Genomic DNA, 13,112 nt, shown 5'->3' on the forward strand with positions numbered 1-13,112 from the left:
ACATTTGCATGCATCAAAGTCACTCAGAAGATCATTCCCAGCGTTGAAAATTATGGTACTTAAGATCGCTGCACGACGACAGTAATCCATGGACAATAATATTTCAGGATCAGTTGGAGTGAAGGAGGAGGAGGCGACCTGTAAATTCGTGTATGCTGCAAATAGAAGACATTTTTCAGAGATAAAATGGTTTCCCTTTTTTCACCTCAACATTGCCTTCTCCTTCAGCAAAGTTTTCCTTAGAACCTAAATGCAACATTTCTTTTCAATTTAGGCCTTTTTTCCAACCATCATATTTTATGATGCTTTCGTCATCTCTAACTGCCTCTGAGAGATATTATTCGATAAATTTATTAATAACTCAGCACATCGTTTATGCACAAAATCCACAAACTAGGCATACATTATAGCAACTTCAACGCAGCTTTTTTATGCAAGGAAAGTTTTATGTGTGCAAACATATCGCATTTTATTAATGATAATATTTATTGTATTTATTTTTATGCACGTTATGACTCCTGGTTTGTACCGTGGAGCTCATACCTTAATCGCCTTAATCTGACCTTTCATAAATCATTCCTATCTTATTTTTGCTTTTCTGTCTCTCGCACCCTCAAGAAAAGAGATACTCTAAGAAAGCAAGAAATTTCTCCAACCCACTAAAAGCGGCCACTCGGGTTTTTTTGGCCCCCTCCTCTCTTCCTCCAAAACTCCTTAGGCCCCCCCTCCCATCCCACATCCCTACCCACGAACCCTGTCACCCCCACCCCCTATCGACCACCCTAAGGAGGAGTCGGGGGAGGGAGAGAGAGGGGGGGCAGATACAGAAGGCCTTTCCTTTCCCTCCCTCCATGCGGCGCCCCGGAGTGTGATGGGAGATAAAAAGAGGGGGCATTGGAAAGGGGTTTGGGGGGGGATAGGGGACCCTGGCGGACTCGGGCGCCGCGTCGCATCGAAAGGGGGGCGGGATTCCTCTCCCCCCCTCCACTCTCTCCTCTCCGACCCTCCCCTCTCTTCTCTTACTCCCCCCCTTTCGCCATTCTCCCCTCTCTCCCCTCCCCACTCCTCGCCTCTCACTCCTCTCCGCACCCTCCCCTCTCAAGGTTCAATCGTAGGAGGTGTGGTGGGGGGTCGGAGGGGAGGAGGGGACCCTCCGCTCCCCCCTTATGGTGCCTTCATCGCTCGGCGTTGCGTACTAGGGGCGGAGCTGACTCATCGCAGCAACAAGGCCGTTTATCAGGCCCGGGGGAAGAGGTACCACCGACCGCCACTCCACCTATAGTTGGAGTAAGCTATAACTCAAATATATTTTTTCAATTTTAATGATGAAGTACTTTCAGATATTCGTATTTTTATTTTTATTGATATTTTTGACATTATTGCATAACGCAAAGTAATATTTTCATTCGCACATGTGTTTATGTTTTGAATCGTTTCAACGGACATTGCGCACCGTTCCATTCCGTCCATCAGCTGTGTTGTTGTTGTCGTCATACTCGTTGTGGGCCGTGTTCTTTTTTGCTTTTAACGCAGAAAAGGTTTGTTAATTGACAATTTTCTGGAAGTGTAGTGACATATAACGCCTCAAATGCAAGATAAATGTGCAGTTAGGGGTTGTCAATCGAAAGATTGCAAGTTTTTTCGATTTCCGCGAACTGTTTCCAGGTGAGTGTTTTCTTCATTCAGTCATATATATAATTATTTGATATAATCTGTTAAGTTTTCAAGCCATATTAGCTAATAATGTAATTCTTTCTTCAAGGAATTTTGATTTTCATTCGATAATCATTCCAATGTGTCTATTAAGTTGATGGGGTTGTTGGAAATGCTGTTGGTGAACGTTGTTGATGCAACGTTTTCAAGATACCCTCGTTATTTTTAACAAATTGTCATTTATATGTGTCCGACATTCGTTCTGCAAAATTGGTGAAATGTTTCAGAGTGTAACTTGTTAACATGATCATTGCATCAGCAATTTCCACGTACCTTTTCAATTGCATGTAGCAACCAAACACAATTATTTTCTCTACAAAAGGAGGAGAGGCATAGTGATAACTTGTTAAGCCATCGGTGGAGATACATGGAAGTATTTCCATTAATATATGCTGTACTATAAGAACTCGTTCATGTGATTTGTGGACCTCCTGTTTTGTATTAAGATTTGATTCAGTGGGTCATGATTGTTGACCTATTATTTGCAATGGAGGTATTGATATCTCAGGGCCTGTGTTTCCGGTCCCAAGCCCGGAAAAAGGAGGGTTTCTGTTGTTATTGAATTAGTGTCCATTTATAAAGTGATTCTTATTTTCCATCAGTCATTCTTCGTACAGTAAATTTTGGGAGTGTAAATTGAGTTTTAGCTTAGAAATAACTGAACAGATGTGAAATAATCCTTTGATATAGGATTAGAGTGTTTTCCACTGAAAATTTAACAAATGAGTTGTTGCTGTTTGACAAATGTAGTTGCAGTTAATTGGTTCTTATGATACAATAGGATGGTATGAATGAAATATATAAATTTCAATTCATACCATCATTTATGAAGATATGATGGTATGAATTGAAATTATATTGCTCATAAATGACTACTCAACAGCTGGACATTTAAATATTCTCATTATTGCCTTCAATCATTTTCATGTTCAGCAAGCTCTTTGATGCATTCTGGCTACCTCTAGATGGAATGACAGAGATATGAGGATGATCATTCCGTTGCTGTTGAAACAAAGGTATGTTATTACAAAGGGACTGAACCATATATGTACATTAACTTTTAGATCTGAAACAATTGTCATCATTGCCACCAATTAAAATATATCCATTGTATTACTTGCAGCTAGCCGGTTGATGTATTCCAGTTACCTCTGATGGCATGCCGTATATATGGTCTAGGAATCTACTGTTTTGCTAAAGGTAAGTAATTCAAGAGGAAATGTAATAATTTTCTAAATCCCTCCATTACTTCCACACTTTTCTGATCGAATGTTGAGGCTCACATTTTAAAAAGTACGTATCGAATAGTTAAAGAATTCATTGATGGATTTTTAGTATCAAGTCTTGGAAGTATATTGACCAAGGCCTGAAATGAAGTCACCATGTATTTTTGCATGTATATTCCATTTCATACAAAATTTTGTCCAGAATGATTATCAACTATTATATGAATGTGGATTCTCAAACTCTTTGTCATTCTCTTGTAATATTGCATGCAATTTTCATAAATTTTTGACAAGTTTGATGCTTTAAACCAAACTTATTGATGACTTCAGCTATTCTATGAATTCAAGTATTCTGCCATTACTTGTTACTTCATGAATACAGTAACATATTCATTGTTGTAAGCAGCTGAGAAATCAATTCACAACTACATTTGGTCCTCTGTTATTTTTAATTCTGACACTCTGCCTTCAGATCTTCTGATCAAACTGTTTCATATGTTTAAATTTTTGATTCAGTTTAGTATGACAATTTCATGAAGTCAGAAGTATTTCATAAGGATATTTCCTCTAAGAGAGTGCCTAAATTTTGATGAATCATTCTATCATTCAGTGCTTCCTGTTTCATTTTCATTAAGTGGACACCAAATGAGTAATGCCTTTACGCTAACGCCTTTTAGGTTATGATATACTAATGACTAATATCCCTGAAAAAAATAAACTCCACCATGGTGGGTAAAGGAAGGGTAGTAGCCTTCATGGTGGGTAGTTACCCTTACACAACCCACGCCCTACCCACCATTAAGGGTAAGGGAAGGATAGAAAAATCCTTCGTCTACCCTTCCTTGGAACTCCTTCCCTTATCATCTGTGTACCCTTCCTTTACCAACCATTAAGGGTAAAGGAAGGGTAGAAAAATCCTTTGTTTACCCTTCCTTGGGACTTAGCATTTATAACTGAGGAAAACATATCCTGAAAGTATCTCCTCAGCTACTTTCACCTGCTAAAGAGTATTGAGTTCTGTACAAGAACTTAAGCAGTCTTTGAAAGCAAAGATAGACTGGCTACACAACTAATCTTTAAAATTCCCTTGAGGAAAACAATAATATACATATTCAGTGGCTTAGCCATGGCTAAGCCACTGAATATGTATAGCCATGGCTGCAGCCCCTATGAAAAAATTGTATAAACCTGTTTCAAAATTTTATACATTCTTATACATTACCATGGCAATGTATAAGAATGTATAAAAATTTGAAACAGGTTTATGCAATTTTTTCATAGGGGAGGGGTGGGTTCCCGGGGGGTTTGGACCCTCCACCCCCCGAAATATAAAAACAATCATTTTCCTTCATAAAAGAAAACAAAATATTGAAAAATGATGAATTAAAAAAATACTTCTTTAACTATTGAAGTTTTTTCGATTATGAATAGTGTTTGAATAAGTTGAAAACCCATTACTTAGTATCCTGTTTTCAAAACTTTCCCCACCTGGTTTTGAACCCCCCCCCAAAAAAAATTCCTGGCTATGCCACTGTACACAATAGTTTCTATAATTGTGTGAAAAAAGCTCATTTAGAAGTTCTTTCATTCGCATTTCTCGGATGTAACATATTTCTGTGGCTGACAATGGGACATCGCAAGAGTAATGTTCGGTACTTGAATGCCGATCTTATTTTCTGAAACGAAATAGGTAGAAAAAAGACAAAGCTTTCTTCCACATAGGCCTGGGTGCGAATCTCATCTTAAGATTTTGTAGTATAAGTTCCGTTGAGAAGCGACATCTGACAAGTACCTCAATAGCTGAGGTTGTAAATGCCGTAGTTCATTATCCTCCAATATGTAGGTTCTGGGTTCAAAACCATGTGAAGGCTAATTTTTTTCTGTCTTATAACTTTAGAAATCACTGTTACAACTCATCCCCATTCGTTTAATTTAGTTTTTATATTAGTCCTACCCTTCCTGTACCCTTTATTGAGGTTGGCCCAATTCTTCCCGTACACTCCAGGAAGGAGAGGGCCTACCCACCAATGTTCTAAATACCGTTCGTCTACACTTGCTTAAGGGTATAGGAAGGGTACACCTATCCTTCCTTTACCCTGGCTGGCCCAACCCTTCCTCTACCCTTCCTGTACACTCCAGGAAGGAGAGGGCCTACCCACCAATCTTCTAAAATACCCTTCGTCTGCCCTTGCTGAGGGGTATAGGAAGGGTACACCTATCCTTCCCTTACCCTCATTGGAGGGTACACCTCACCACAATGGAGGAGTTTATTTTTATCAGGGATCTGTTAAGCATATGGTGACATAATTTATCTCAACAAAAAATATTTATACACTCAGTTTTCCTTTGAATGACAGTGATTGAATTTCTCATACTAAGAGTCAGTCACATTCGGCCTAGTCTTTAAGGTGACAGATGAGTTATCTGCAGCTCCTTTGTATTAACTCCTGAGTGTGTGTTAGCAAACGTTCATATTTACTGTATCTTTTGATTTTTTTTTAATTTTTACCAAATCACCTGCTTTTTACATTTTTACCACAAATGTATTAGGCGAACTACCTATAAATTTCGTGACAACCTTAAATTGATTTTTCTGTATTCCTACGAAATCATTCCAAAAAGGTGGGAGTAGGGCTCCCAAGACATCATGTTAGGTCCTAATGATGAAGTGAGGCCCAATTAAATTGTTCCAATTGTTCCTAAACCAAAAACATGATAGAGTAAAGGCATTGCTAAGTTGGTGACCAATGCGTTATTTTAGAAAAAGTTTGGTTCTCCCTTCTCCTAGGATTTTAATATTACTTTTACCTTAGAGAGCATGGTGGTGATTGCCATGTCTCATTAGTGTCCTTTATTTCTTTCAGGTTATTTGGTTGAATTAGCAATCAGGGATCATCATTGTGGAAAAAGTGAAGAACAGCTATAATTTCTGGCAAGAGTAAAGAGGAAAATTGATATTTTACATTTTTTTGTACTTTTTTTCATTATTTATCATGAATTGTGTTACTGTGTAGCTGCACATTATTGAGTTAATTAAATTTTTGTGTTGACAATATTGTATTATTTGAATTTTTTAAATCAGCGCAAGCTATTTTCAACTTTGCCAATAATTGCCTTTAGAGTTATTCCATTGCTTTAGCAGTATTTTTATCGATAATATGATTTATCATCATCTTTTGTTATGATTGATGAATTAATGCTCATTAAATTAAAGTTCTTAGTAAAGTGACAAGTACTTCTCAACAAACACCGAAGATACTTCATGGAAAGTAATCTTTAGCTGCTTAATAATGATGAAGTGGTTTTGCTATGGATATTTTGGCCTATAAGAATTCAAATTGCCTCCAGTTTATTTAATTGTTGGTAATTTGAATTGTTATAGGCTGAAATATCCATGCAAAAAAATTAAATCGAAAACTTAAACAGAATTGGGAAGAAGCCCGGTTTGAATTTCCCGGTGACAACTAACGCCATCTATCCTTGGAGTAGGTACTAGATCGGCCAGGCCATAAATATATTACACAGTTGGCACCTCTTGGCAGCAAGTTGGAGCCCTTCACAGCTCTGCGTTGCGAAAACAAATGTAAGGCAAAAAGCGTACTCAGTACCTACCAGTTTACCTCAGTAGCAGTGCTAAAAGAACCATTCCGAAACATAATTTCAATTAACAAATAGGATGAAATAAAAGTTGATAATCCTGGACTGGGCGCGCTGGCGTATAAAATACGTCAATCTTTGAAAACCAAAGATTTCAAAATTGTACGTGCATCGCGGCTGAGCTTAAAGCCACCGAGTGCGTCCACCGGGTTGCGGATGGTGGGTTGACCTTTAGATATAGAGGTTAGCTGCGAGATAAGCGAGTTCTCTCGTCGAATAAGCAGTGGTGGACAAAAAGCGGCGGTATTCTGAGGGGGTATTGGGCTATCCTTGGGTAAGGTAGACCATTTAAAAGACACCAAAACCTGTGACGATACCGTGACTTGGCGACTGGGGGCAGACAACAATTATGCCTCTCATCACCCGGAGGAGAGGGCAGCAGCTCTTCTTCACATGTGCGAAGGTGGAGACCATACTGGTCGGTACAGCGGCACACATTCCACTACGGGCGTGGTAACATTTACTTTAACGGCTGTAGTACTGCGATGTGGAAGGCAAGGGGAAACCACCACATTATAATCCCGAGCAGTCACAGCTACTCCACTCAATTTATATAATGACATGATGGAATTCTCTCGGGTAAAATATTCCGGAGATAAACTAGTCTCCCATTCGGATCTCCGGGCGGGGACTACTCGAGAGGGTACATCGGTCAAACGAGATAGAATGTTACGGATAGGAACATGGAACGTCAGATCACTTCGTACCTGCGGTAAGCGAGAGAACTTGAAGGTGGAGATGCGAAGAATGAACCTCGATGTATTAGGCATCAGCGAAATGAAGTGGCCCCAGGAAGGAGACTTTTGGAGTAGAAGCTACGGAATAATACACACGGGATCGCTAAATGGTAATGTTGGAGTAGGCATAGTGCTTAGAAAGAGTGCCGGGATGCTTGTTAAAAGCTACCTGCAGTTTAATGAAAGGATAGTAATGGTAAAGATAGATACCAAACCCGTAGTTACTGTAGTGGTACAGGTTTACATGCCTACGTCAGATTATGAAGACGAAGAAGTAGAAGATATCTACCAAACGCGCACAAGGACACCTCGCCCAAGCAAACATGCCAAACGCACCAGATTGAGAGGAGTGTGAATAGACGTGGAAAACGGGGATTTCAATTCCTTAACAAATGGAAACAAATTGCAAGTACAACCAATCAAAGTTTGATCGGATATTCTACGAAAAGTTACAGTGGCAGTAATTACTATTTCAAATCTTTTCCTGTAAGTATTCAACCTGCCACGCACACCTCAGCTCAAGAAAATAGCGATGGTAAACAATTTTGTGCGTTCATTATTCTGCTTACCATATTATTCGTAAACGCATTGAGAAAAAAAGGAATGTAACAAAAATAGTCCCTTGCCGACTGCTATTGTTATGTACGCAAAAGTGGGTAATTGTGCTATCAATTGAAGCCACCGGTACGACCCGTTTCTGATTTACAAAAAAAAATTCCCCGAAACATATAAATTGAGCAATGGGATAGAAGAGAAATAAAATTTTCGCGTGAACTGAATTGAAATTGATTTGGACTTCTTTCTGTCGGTTTATGGATGGCCATCGATTATGCTATCATGCTTGATTATGCTATCGCAATGCATGCTTGGATCAATAGTATTTTGCCTATGAAATATAAGGCAACTTGAAGAAAAAAATAAGCTCCCTCTCAGACCCCCGCACGCTTCGAAAAGTAATAAAAGAAATTGAGCCACGAGAAAGTGCGTAAAACTGGGAAGACGGGAAATGGTTTCAAGCCGAGTTGATATCCGCTATGGATTCCCACCAAAATCCACTCCAAACCCAAAACGCCAAATGAATGCTCCGTGGTGATACTCCTCACTCCGACCCCTCGTTTCCCCTCCTACCCCACCATCCTCCCCATCATCCACTTCGACAAACTCCAGAAATTTCTCTGCCGCAGCGGCAGGGTGCAGATATCAAGGGACATCTCCCTCAGAAGGGAGGAAGGCTATCAATTATGCCACGAAGACGCAGTGACCGAATATCGCGAGCGCTCTCTCCAAAATTGGAAGCCGGGAGGAGATGAAAGGGGAGAGGAGTTAAGCCCTTTTATGTCGACTACCGCCATCGGTTCAACGCACAGCGTCACGTGGCTAATTGTCGCCGGCGAGTTGCCAGGCGATGGCGTGTTTTGGCCGGAGGACGAATCCGTGCAAAGAGAAGGTCTATCCGTTGAGCTAGGGGGGGGGGGAGTTGTTAGGTGGTGCGTTCTTCTCTTTCTATCTAGTCTATCTTGCATCAATCAATTTGTCATCTTACGTACTATGGGGGAAAAAAGTATCCCGACAAAGTTTGTGCCGCCACCATCGCTTCACAGGAGAATAGATTCCCTTTCTAACGGTATATAATCCTTGGAATGAGACGAGGGAAATTCAAATACGGTCTTATTTGAGCCACCAAGGTCGTGACGGTGAATTTGCCTGCCTCGAACCGAGGCTCAAATGCATTTCGTACTCCTCTCTAGAAAGTTGGAGCATTCGATATCCTTAGGAATTGTGCCTTTCTTTTACCCGCTATCTCCCTCAAACCCTCCTTCCCGTTCCTTCTTCGCTCCTACTGCGGCACTCGTAATACTATTCACTGAAAGCCGATCTCCAGTTCTCTCTCGAAAATTTACGGGATAAATATTCGCTAGACGTAATCTGCAAGGCAGCAATGGTGATGAGCGATTTTGAGAATCAGGAATAAATCAAAATACAATGGTCAACAAAAAACTTTTTTCTATCCTAGAGATGTTGTTGGGGTAATCCTTTTCGTCCTGATTCCAAATCTGGGCTCAGATATTTTTTATCAAGTCTACTTTCTTTAGGACGACTGTACTACATAAGTGTTCAAGGATATTTAAGCAAATAAATCGTGATTTAAAAAAAATGTGAAAAAAGTACTTTGATAGGATTTTCTCGTATATTTAGCATCTGATAAGTCCCTATTCAGTGTCAATCAGTAATTTGCTAACATGTTGCTGAAATTTCCTAAGTGCTATTTTTCCAAGTGTAAAATATGTTGGTCGAAACGCTCACTGTGTTCATCTCTAACAGCGCAGAGGTTTTGTGGAAAAAGACAGGGTTTGAGTCAAAATAATAAATTTTTAAATTCATATTGAAGCCCATATTTTGGTACGATTTAATTATATTAATCTAGCCACCAGATCATGGTAATTTTCAGCCAAGATATTTCATAAAACATGTTCAGATACATTTCTAAATGCGTTCCACGCGTTTTTCTCCGTTATTCTAACTCACTGTTGAAATTCCGAGTCCTTCAATTCCTAATCTGCATATTCCTTATTTGATCTTATCCTCACTTAATCAAAGGACTTTTGTTTCAAATTAGTAAAACCGGCACCATTATTGCACATAGCTTCATCAAAATTTTAAAAAGTCCTTATTTAATATGCAGAGGTGGAAATAGAATATTTTTTGGGTCGACCAAAGGCTGACAAAGGACGTTTTTGGATCCAAGGACGAGTTCTTTATGTTCCGAACAATTTTTTCTGTATAGCCAAGCTGTAATCCAAGTAACATAGAAATTACTTTAAGTGGTCAAAAGTTTCCATTTATATTTTTGGTAGTGATATTTTCTAAAAGTAACTGCATATTCTCGTAAGATTCTTTCATTTCAGTTTCACGAGTAAACATAGTATTGATGGGAGCTCATTTCCATTCTTTATGAGATTAGCCTTTAACATAACCTAGGAGGAATGGATGAACAAACGCTAATTATCTTTATTTAATTCAAAATGAAGAGTATCCATAAAACAGAGAACACCATTGCAAATAGCAAATCGTTTTTTGGAGAATAAACCAAATTAAATTCGTCATGGCGAGAGCGGGACATCTAAAGTTTCGTGTTTGGATGCAACAATTTTCAACCCTTTAATCGTGTTCCTAAGATTTCACCCTGCTTTTTGGATAACATATAAATCGTGCACTAGATAATTTAAATCCTCTTACGTTATGAAATGAGGTCCAGCAGATTTACTCGGTCCAAAATTTGGGTCCTTCGAGTCTCCGAATCCTTCATTATCACGTTCTTGATTACTTTCTGAATCTTTGCTAAGATTAACATACTCCATTGGTTACGGCACTTTTAAATATTCGGAGTGAGGGAACGGTAGTATCGCTGATTCAAATTTGTCTGGATATTTTACTGAGTGTTTTGACTTCGTTGTAATTCCTTTCATTTTTGAAATTGCAATATGATCTGCCAAATCATGGGGACGGCAAACTCCTTGTGACATTTTTTTGTCCAACCAGTAAGAAGCCCTACACTGGTGACACACAACACATGGGGAGCCCATCCTTTATCTTGGCCACCCTACAGGCAGTCAAAATAAAGCCTATAACACTGTCTGGAAAAGGGAATAATTTTCCACCTTTGAGTCATCGTATACATAACGAAAGTCATCAGGATGGTTCACGCATTATCTAAATAGCCTAGCCTGATTAAAGCTAGCCACTTGTCAGCGATTAAATTGTAATACCCTGTAATTTCCTGCGATCATCGAAATTCTCCATCTTCTACTATCTTCAGAGAAAGCAAACGTCTTCACGCTCCTACACCTGGTCAAATGATGTTGTGAAGTGGCACCTAAGGCAGTATTGCTTTGAACAAAACGGCAAGATAGTACGATTTTAAACACATTTTGACAGAATAGGAAGGCATAACATCGTAGGACAACATGTTTTTTCAGGAAAGTTTTATTTTCACTTTCTAATGCTATCACGATACATAAATGAATTAATTTACTACTTTCGTAAATGAAATAAACAAACACTAAGCTGTCCTAAAGAAAGTAGATGTGATATAAAGAATCCAATCATAGATTCGGAATTAGCGTGAAAAATACGTCTAAGATCACTCAACAGCGTCTCTAGAACAAAATCTATGTTGACCGGTCATGCCTAAACAATTATCACTTTAAAAAGTTTTAGTGCGTCAATTGCGACTGAAAATTTCTTCAATGATATGCACATGATTGCTACAAATTTAATTGACGACACATATTTTTTCGAGGCAAATTACATAAATCGTAAAACAAAACTAACATTTTATTTTTTCCTATTCAGCGGCAAAAAAAATATTTTCTGCAGTTTGATACCTCACTTTTTTCAACTTATTTGAAAACAATTTTTTTAAATTAAAACAATGCATGAAATTTTGCTGCCAAATTACCTACTTTTGAAAATATTTAAGAGTTAAATAAAATATCTAAATTAATGTAGCAAAAATGAAAGACAAAAAAATATAGTCCAATGAATTCACACTTCACTTGGGACAATATCTCTCCTTTTATTACATTCGAAATCTCAGCAGCACTTCAATGTATTATAATATGTCAGCATCAACATATCCGGTTGTACACTTAGGTCCTATTCGGTCACTTCTCCGATTGTACAGTGCCTCATTACCCTCCCTGTTGCGTTTCTCCGAGTAGTGTACGGTACTTCAATTTTTATTCACCCTTCGCTATGTTTCCGCTACTGTTTAGCCTGCCCCCAACAAGCTGACTAATTTTCCCTCTTTCGCCTGCTGACAAAGGTATTTTCAATCAAGATAGGAAAATATCCTTCTCGATCGAAAGGAAAACGCGTTCTGGCAATGTACACGGTAGTCCTTCCGGAAAAGCTTAAACTTTTCAAACCAACTGCATTCAAATGCGTGGCCCGTTGAATATTCTCGTTGACTGTCTTGTTTACGTTAAGAGAAAGCTTGCTATGGCCTTAGTGATTTAAGTCGTTTCGTTGAGATAGGCGAAGGAAAATTCAGAGGAGCGTTCCCAATGTGCGCACATAATGCCGTCGAATGCGTCTCTATTCTAAGGAGTTCATCGCTAGTCATGCTCTGGGTTGCGGGAGACTCAGTAGTCGGTCGCGTATTTGGACGACGAATATAGGAAATGGTTTGCCTTGTTTGAATTTCCCTCACTGACCAAAGAATAGCAACCCACTGTAAAGGAAACCCACGAACCCGCGGAGCGATAGTGGCGGCGCAAACTTTGTCGGGATACTTTTTTCCCCCATAGTACATCCAAACTTGATATTTCAGCATTAAATTACAGTTGTGTTATCCAAGACCGTCTCTGCGTGAAGTATTATCCATCAGGGGTAATAAAAATACATGTACCTTAGTGGTTTTAATACCATTTACATACTGGGTATGTTTGAAACCCTACCTTCAAATTATCTGAAAATAAAATGTTTGTAAATATTTTTCATGAAATAGTAAATACTTCCAACATTAATACCACCTCGAAATTCACTACTAAAAATTAGATTCATATGCATAAAGTTACCATATTTACCATTCAACGACTTCAATTTTTCATTCAATTATGTTTCCAAGCTTTATTTATTAATAACTATCTCTTGCTCTGCGTCGTGCTAAAGTGCTACCCCAATCATTACATGAAAAAGTCGACATTAAAGTGGATTAAAAATCAACCTCAGTGCGTTTACGCCAAGTTACGTTTTTAAGCTGTTTAATATTAGGTTA

The 13,112-nt window shown here is 38.8% G+C and overlaps 1 long non-coding RNA gene across 2 annotated transcripts; it reads left to right on the forward strand.

The window, feature by feature from the left end:
* Positions 1-1,392: 1,392 nt before the first annotated feature.
* Positions 1,393-5,877, forward strand: LOC124164285. Of its 2 annotated transcripts, none has more exons than XR_006866015.1 (4): positions 1,393-1,665; positions 1,763-2,729; positions 2,837-2,913; positions 5,804-5,877. It is a non-coding gene; the product is annotated as an uncharacterized LOC124164285 (long non-coding RNA). The 2 variants fall into 2 exon arrangements; XR_006866014.1 differs by having other exon boundaries at positions 1,395-1,665; positions 2,647-2,729.
* The last annotated feature ends 7,235 nt before the right edge of the window (positions 5,878-13,112 follow it).

This window comes from Ischnura elegans, chromosome 8 (genome assembly GCF_921293095.1).
Source record: "Ischnura elegans chromosome 8, ioIscEleg1.1, whole genome shotgun sequence".
Taxonomy (NCBI): Eukaryota; Metazoa; Arthropoda; class Insecta; order Odonata; family Coenagrionidae; genus Ischnura; species Ischnura elegans.